Source organism: Aulonocara sp. 'chitande type north' Nkhata Bay, linkage group LG8, assembly GCF_057382095.1.
Source record: "Aulonocara sp. 'chitande type north' Nkhata Bay isolate Kocher_YH1m ecotype deep benthic linkage group LG8, A_spYH_male_GT1.1, whole genome shotgun sequence".
Taxonomy (NCBI): Eukaryota; Metazoa; Chordata; class Actinopteri; order Cichliformes; family Cichlidae; genus Aulonocara; species Aulonocara sp. 'chitande type north' Nkhata Bay.
The window spans coordinates 16,191,786-16,200,093 of NC_141351.1; the positions used below are offsets into that span (position 1 = coordinate 16,191,786).

At 41.9% G+C, this 8,308-nt stretch overlaps 1 protein-coding gene across 1 annotated transcript in view; it reads left to right on the forward strand.

Moving 5' to 3' along the window:
• Positions 1–5,160, forward strand: part of sar1aa (secretion associated, Ras related GTPase 1Aa) — a 44,061-nt gene extending 38,901 nt beyond the window's left edge. Inside the window, exons 7-8 of the transcript XR_015130747.1 lie at positions 4,710–4,938; positions 5,066–5,160. The gene's annotated coding sequence lies outside the window, so the exon portion shown is untranslated. The remainder of the gene's footprint in view (positions 1–4,709; positions 4,939–5,065) is intronic.
• Positions 5,161–8,308: the final 3,148 nt, after the last annotated feature.

Sequence of the window (8,308 nt, forward strand, 5' to 3'; positions counted from 1 at the left end):
TCAAGTCAAGCTGAACAAGTATAGCTGAAGGCTTAAATACAGTGTACAGAGGGAGGAGGTAAAGAGATAGTGTTAGTGTTTATACCTGTTTTTCTACTGTTTTTCTTAAAGAATGCATTTCACTCAAGAAAATGAAATTTCATTAAAACTCTTGGTTTTAAAGAAGCCCCTTTAGTTGGATTTACTGAACAGAGTTATGAAAAGCGGTTGCACACTACAGAGTCACTTCTAAGTATGCCCACCCTTAAGGTGCAGGAAGCCGCTGCAGTTTTCTCCTGAACTATAGGTGTCAGCCTTCAGACTGATATAGGAAGAAAAGAAGTCAAAACCAGAAGCACAGACTTGCAAAAGTTTTTCCAAAAAGTTTTCAAACTGTTGCAACACTTCCCACTTTATATCTGCATATCTCTGAGCTTTGTAGTAGAATATCATTAAAATGGCAGCAAAAACCAACACGATGATTCGTGTCTTCAATGCAGCTGCAGCGGCCGCGGCACAACCTGCCAGGTTAGGAAAATCAAGAGGTGCACGACCAGTTGTTCATTGCCTAACGCCAGGCCACAGCGGTTTGCGGTGAACATAAAAACATGCTAAGAAACTTAAAAAGCCATTAGGTAAACCTGCCAAAACATAGCATTTTGGTGATAACATGAATAAATCAAATAAATGTAAACTGTTTCTTAGGATTTATTTAACATGGTTGTATAGAACCACTTGACATAACTTTGATGTAAAATGTTCTATTTATGAACCACAATTCAAATTATTTTAATATTATTTATTCAGAGTGTGTTTGACTTTGTCTGTACTCGAATTGGATTTTATATTTTTTAGCCATTTTTTCTAATCGTATTTGTGTCACACTAATGGAGCTGGATTGAAAGGGGGAAAAAAATCACTACTATTAACAGTGATGTCGTATAAGTGCTAAGCTATCATGCAGGTGAAACCAAGGGTGTAAAAAGTGTCAGAGCAAAGACAAACAATGCGTTGCACAAAAGTACAAAAGAGACACCAACCTCAACTTCCTGTGGCGATTAAAAGCAGCAGCGAGGGAGACAAAAGAGAGACATTGTTAGAGACAAAAAAAAGACACTTTTCAGTTTTCATTACAGGCTTCCATTTAACATAGAAAGAGTTTATAACAGTTATGGCAGCAGTTAAACTGTCAGCCCTTAATGCATTCTGATTGCAAATACATGCCTTAGTCTCACTCCTCTCCGGGGACAACATAAGACATTCACAAAGGATTATGAGCGCCTATTAACTGAGGATGATCAGCTGCCACTTCTATGAGCTGGCAGGCGTCCTGAACACTAAGGGCCCATTCTCTGGATGTTTACAAGCAAGTGCCAAAAGCCAGCTTCCTGTAGCTCAGAAGTTATGGATAAGCCATGACATATAGTGTCAACCTTGGAAAAATACAGGCAAATTGGTGGAGGAATCTTCAAAGTCAACAGACGGATGTGATTTAGATGGGAGTTTTTTTTTTTATAGTTGCAGCACACACACGCACAAACACACACACACAGAACATTTACTAAGCGTAGCAGTGACAACACAGACAGATATAGCTTCTGTAAAGTACAACCTTGACTTAAAAGGGGAGTGACTGCTTTCCTTTCATTCCATTTTACCGTCTTGGCTTCGGTCCAAGGGCATTACACATCAATACCCTCCACAGCCTTTCCCCGTGTGTTTCATCATTCAGCGCTCTGCTGCGTTTGAAAGAAATATAGCACTGCATGGTTTATTTCAGCAGCTCAACCCTGTAAAATATACCTAATTCACACACCCACAGCCATACCTGTCTACTTAACAGAGCTGTGACAGCATCTTAATATATCACCACGGACATTTTACAGGCCTCACAAGGACAAGCCAAAAAGCCAGCGAAAAGGCTTTAAAAGACTGAGGTAAGAATTCATCACCGGTCCACAGCAGGACTTTAGATTTCACCTCGGAGACAGTTTCTTTACAGTAAATACTTTCCCAGTGGCAGGAAAATGTCCTGGTGCTACATATACGAGAAGCAATATCGCTCTTTGCTATCCTCCAAATGGGCTGAATTTCTGCAGGGAATCATAAGAGGAGAAGAAAAAGAAACTTATAATGTGTCGTGTGAATCGTAAACACCCCCGCTGCTGTATCAAATGACTTTTTTATTCCTTTTTCAGATCTGCATCTTCGCATGACATTTCGAAGGTTATAACTGAATCGTTTAAGTTTCAAGTTGACACTGCGACATAAACCGAGCAGAAATAACGGCTAAGTGTTTAAATTAGGCACGAAATCAGGTTTTGCAAACATGTGGGAAGTGTCCGGGTAGAATATGATTTTAAAAAAAATCTGAAAACAAGTGAACTAAGATTCCAAGACTGTAAAAGCATCACATGTAACAATTAATTAATTATTCTCAAGTCTGCTGCAATTACCCAGCTCACAGTGCTGCCAGGACCAACGGGAGCCCGACATAATGTCCTAAAGGCTGGAGTGCTTATCGTCTCTCAGCAGCAGTGTGACAGCAAGGACACCAAGCTGAGGCTGTCTTTAGTCCTTCACCAAGGTTGAGAGCTAATGCTGTCCCACTGAATCCGAGCCAGGCTGCTGCAGTTCAGAGCGAGCTCAGACGAGAGGGAAGGAGGAGGGGAAAGATCAGGGAGCAAGAGGGTGTGATATTCATGGTGGCGATCCCTTGAGTTATGTGATTCATATCACACAAACCACCTCTTCTGCCATTTGTCAACAAGGCTGTAATGCAGCCGGTGTAAAACAGAGCCAGGAGGCTAATGGAGCTTGACTATCCAGATGCTGCGACTGCTCCCCCTGGACTGCTCGCCGGTATTAGGCTGACAGCATTTGGCCGCAAGCCTGACTGCGTTCTCCTGAATTAACGTCTACCTCATGTCGCCTGAGCCCGTCTGCTGGGGACATAAATACCACTGCTAGTGTGCAAGACAAGTGCACACTCATGTCCTGAGGAATGACACCAAAATCAGTGTGGCTGCTGCAATGGGTAGCATGCATGCACATCCTTGTCCTGAGCTGTGATGCCAAACCATAGAGGGAAGCTGAACTTACTTTGGCAGGATATTGGGATATAAAAAGCATAAAAAAAACATAAGTTTGGATGTTTGAAAATGTGACGTGCATGCAACATTTGCAGAATGGCTAGTGTTAGGAGTGTCCGTAGTCACCCTACTTTCAACAAATGTGAAATGATAAACAAATATGTGATTTCATGTGATTAAAATAGTCATACGGCACCAAGAAAGTGGCATCGGGTCATGTGATGACATTACCAGCCACAAGAATGGCATCTGGAGGCTGTAGGACAATGGCTGCATCGGCGTTCGTTAAGCTAATGAAGAAAAACAGCTTCAACAAACATCTATCCAGCTTTTTAACCAGTTATAGGTTGTAGTAGGGCTGGAGCCAGTCCCAGATGTACACCCCAGACAGGTCGCCTGTCCATCACAGGGCTGCTTCACCAAACATATTAATCCTAAAATAAAAATGGCACCAAATTTCGAGGAGAAAGAGCTTGCCAGAACAGAACTGTCAGAGAGTGTGAAAACGAGAGAATCTCTCCCCAAGAAAGCTACAAAGCAAAGCTAACAGACTGCGAATGTCATAGGATTTATTTAGATAAATGGTTAACTGTACTCCACCTTCATAAAAATAACCTCTTGCACATTGCTAATCCAACACTTTTACTCTGAATTGATCCAGAGTTTTATTGCTGACCTTTAAAACTCAAACATGTCTGTGATATCTCAGCTTTTTGGGCTTACAGGAATAGGCAGTCACAGCTAGCAAGCTCTGAGTGGTGTGAATCGTTTTGAGTCTTTGCTTATGGGATTAACATGTCTTAAAATGTATACTTCGTGATTTAAGATGGGTATCTTTGGCAAAGTAGATTTCATGGCTCATAGCTGAGGAAGAAAAAAAGGCCACTGGATTACCATCAGACACTCAGTGTTGTGTAATTGATATCGTAAAAAGAGATTTAGAGCCATCTGTAAAGTTCACGCAAGTCGAGTGTCTGCGGTCAAGTGCAATTCAGTGGCAAACCCTACAGCCTTGACACTTTTAACACAGACTACATACTGCGCAGTAATCCAAAAATGACGAGAGTATTTATGTTCAAATAGAAGATTTATTAAAAAGGAAGGCAGGTTTGTGGGCTCTAAGTGAGAGATCTTAGCATCTATTCTACACCACTGCAAAGATTCATCATGGTGCATGCATATTGCTTGCTCCATCGCTGCAGCTCATCTGCATGTAATTGACATTGATGGTACAGTCTGGCCAGACTGGAAATCAAGTGGTCCTGCAAAAATCTAAAAATCCCATCAATCAGCATGTTTATCGCTAACTATATTTACTTTTGATTTATTTAGATCCAGATGCAACACTTTACACATCAACAGTAAACAAGTCTCAGCGCCGCCTTCTGCCGAAGTCTGCCGCCGTTCATTCAGAAACAGACACACTGATCAGGAATTTTTAGTTAGGAAGTTCTGCTTTCCAGGTGAAATCCCTCACTCTCAGGGCAATAACTGCATGCTACATCCTCCACAGTATTCCTTATTGGTATTCTGAAGATGATATTTGCAGTGAAGACATCACTTAAGCAGCAGGATATGAGTTAGAGGTTAAATGATGACTTGGACATTTTGCATTTCCCCCACTTGTCATTTATCCAGCTTCATGAAGTCATTTACTCTGCCGCCGACTGGATAAACACAGGCTGATGGATGGACTAGTGATCTGGCTCATGTCTGTAATGAACGAAGAACTACAAGAGGCTCTCCTCAGCTGATTGCTCCACACTGTGCTGGAGCTGTGTCATCCCATCAGATCACTCAGTCTTCGCCGCCTAGCTGACTGGCAGGACATTGTCGGCTCGTCATTCCTCCAGCTATCTTTTGCACGGTAATGTGCTTTGCCTGATTAATGTAGCCGAATTAGCTATGTCTCCTTACCTACTTTAAATTGCAGCAAAAGGGCACTCAGGCGGAGGCTTTCGTAATTTTACATTCCACCCTCCGTGTCTCTGTAGTTACCGGGGAGCAGCGGGAGTGTATCTTGCCTTTGCCATGTCATTATGGCGCCTTGAATCAGCACGCTGGGGCCTAAGTGGTGGAGGTAATGTCTCGTTCTGTTTGTACCCTGCCGTCTTTTAGAATGACAGAGAAATGAGCGAGACACTAATGGTGAAGACCCACCACAGACTGAAACACTTAGAAATGCATTAGAGCGTTCAAAAATGACGCTGTGAGCCTTACGGCCCGAACCCATTGACTTTAGAGTGGCAAAACATTCCGTTTTCACTTAAACATGCAGCAGAAATCACAAGGCAACAGCTAAGTACATATTTTCACATCCCCTCTGATCCCACATGGCAACTTATGTGGTTTTAAATGCAACAACTCCTCAAATCACTTTCACTTTGGCAGACCCTTACATGATCTTTGGTTGCATTACAGTTTGTTTAGGGTGATTACATACCGTCTACTCTATGAAAGAAGCATGAGATTTTTCATCACACTCCAAAGACAAAAATAAGAAATCCACAGAGAAAAATGGGGGGGGGGGGGGGGGGGGGGTGTCTTGATTGCGGCAAAATACCAGGGCATTATGGGATTAAGTCGCAGCCCAGCAACACAGAGCTGGATCAAATTGATCATCTGAGCCGGAGTGCTCGGGGGGCCTGCAGGCGAAGGACGCGTATTGTTTCACAAGGTAAGACGCCTGCCTGCAATGCAGTACAGTACAGAGCACAATCTGCAGCCATCTCTACACACTGAAGGGCACGTCTCTTTTCCCGAGCCACAAAAAAAAAAAAGGCAAGTGCCAAGCGTGCATCCATCTGAAACGCTCGCACGGTGCTGCTGAAATGCAGAAGTAATAAGGATGAGTGAGGAGAGGAGATCAGCTCGTGCAGATGAATGCAGATAATTTAACCAACCGGCAAAAACATTTTCTAGTTTATTTATAGCAAAAATAAAGGAGACTTATTTCAACCCTGAAACAAAAGTCTGAAAAACATTAAGAGCTTCTCCCGTCGGCTAATAAGATGAAAATTTCAGGAAGTTGCATCACAGAAATAAACCTTTTCTTCTCAGGAGCCCTCTAGCTGTGGTCTCAAATCACTGATGAAGTGACACATCAAACACTGGTCAGGCTCGGTTTTCTGCAGTAGAGGCTCCATGGTTGAATCAAGGCACTGCATGCTCTGAGAGATGCAGTAATTGGAGAGGAGGAGGAGAGCACAGATGCAGGAAAATGGATTCTGTTGGGCCCCACTGCTGAGCCAAGCAGAACCCCAGAACAGTCTCTGCATCATCTTATCGCTCCTTCCACCCCATTTGCAAAACAAAGAAGCAGAAAGAGAAGAGGCGAGCCTTCAGGTTGAGCTCCACACACATATGCCCCAGGGAGCTTGCAGCTTATGCAGGGCCGTCTTTCCTGTGCTGAGCTATGCTGCTTCTGCATACAATATTAGCAGAAAAAACCCATAATAAGACGAGCTGAAGCATGCGGCTCCACAGAGACCAAAATATCTAAAGCCAGTGAGCTATTTTCACTTTGTAGTAGGTAGACTCATCGGTATTGATTGGCAAACACAAAAAGTTATCAGCATACATAAACAGATGAATGAGCTTAAATCTTGTTTGGTCCTGGCACCCTAACTTTACCACGGGAGCTTAAATCAATATTGGACGTGGGGGAGGCTAAGAAAATAAATTCCATGCCAATAAACTCTGAAAACCCGACTTTTTTGTCTGGAGGAATAAAACATGCCTTGCAGCTTTCACTACTTAAAATACAAGCTTTTCATTGATTTGGACATTTTCAAGGATTAAGCAACAGTTTTGAGGAGAAAATTCAACACTGGGTCTTTTAGTTTAATCCTCGGAAATTGTATGATATGCATTTCCAGATACAGTATCTCTCTTTATGTCCCAGAAGATTTTTTTTAAAGTGTATTATCAGTAGAAGAATTACTATTCCAAAGACTCCATGACTTTCTCTATCATTTACAGTGTTTTTACAGTAGTTTACTTGAAATACTTTTTTAGTCTTAAGTTAATATATCAAACTGCTTTTTCCTGGCTGTCTAAACATATTCACTCTTGCTTTAGAGGTTAGGTTAAAGTACAATCCAGGGAGGTAAGTGAGCAATGCTGTTTAGCCTTTAAAAAATATGTGAAAAAATGAAAATTCCATAGGAAAAGTAGCCCATCTACAACAATCTCCACAGCTGTGTCTATTCTGTGCATGCATGTGATCATTTTTCATCACTATTAGTACTGGCTGTGGTTTGTTGGCTTGCTGACTACCTTAATCCAACCTGCAGGACCTGAACAACCATCAGTGACCACAAAGCAGAATAATCTGAATTTAAGCTGGTAACATTAGTGCTGACTCAGAGGTTTTGAGCCAGGTTAACACGCTCACGAGTATGCCAAAAGTGTATTGACGTGCAGATGAAAATAGACTTCAATAAACAGCTGTTACAAGCTACAGCGCTCAGGTGTTTTAGGAGTGAAATGATGGAATGCTATCTTGTTTTAGAAGATTTATGTCTTTAAAACAAACCAGTGGGATTGGAGCTGAGTGAAACAGACTGACTAGGAAAGTCAGAATGTAAGAAGAGGCAAACAAACATTTTTGCACACAGAAAAAAAAATACCGACATAATTTTCTTTTACTTGGACGGATATGCAGTAGCCAAAAATCTGTGTAAAGCTTTTTTTTTATGCTGTACTGAGCAGCTGTGCAATCATTTGAGTGGACTGTAATGCACTGTCAGCATGTGTGTTCTGCAAACCTCTAAGAAAACTGTGATTACAATATACTTTTTATTACCATCTATCTTTGCCTGTGATTATTACTTTATTTGCCGTCTCCGAATTTTTAACAACTGTGCCTTCCGTTTGAAATAATTTGGGTCCGCTGACAAGTATGCTGAAGCTGCAGAACTCTTTTATAACTCTAAGTTTACAAATCAGCAGCATGGTTAAGAGAAGATAATTATGATAAGCATTCCTGTTGAAATGCCACGGGGATCTGCAGGGGTAGCTAAGTTAAATATGCTAGCTGGCTGATTACATTTAATTCCCCCCGTCTGCCATGGCAATGAGAACAAATTGGGTTGTTGGGGCTGCTGATAGTACTAATCTCTGCAATGGCAATGGGATATTACAGTAAAACAGGAAGGCACATTGAGATGTCGCGTTATGGCTGTAGGAAGGACTACATCACGCTATAAATGAGATTCTGCTGGGTTCTTTCAACT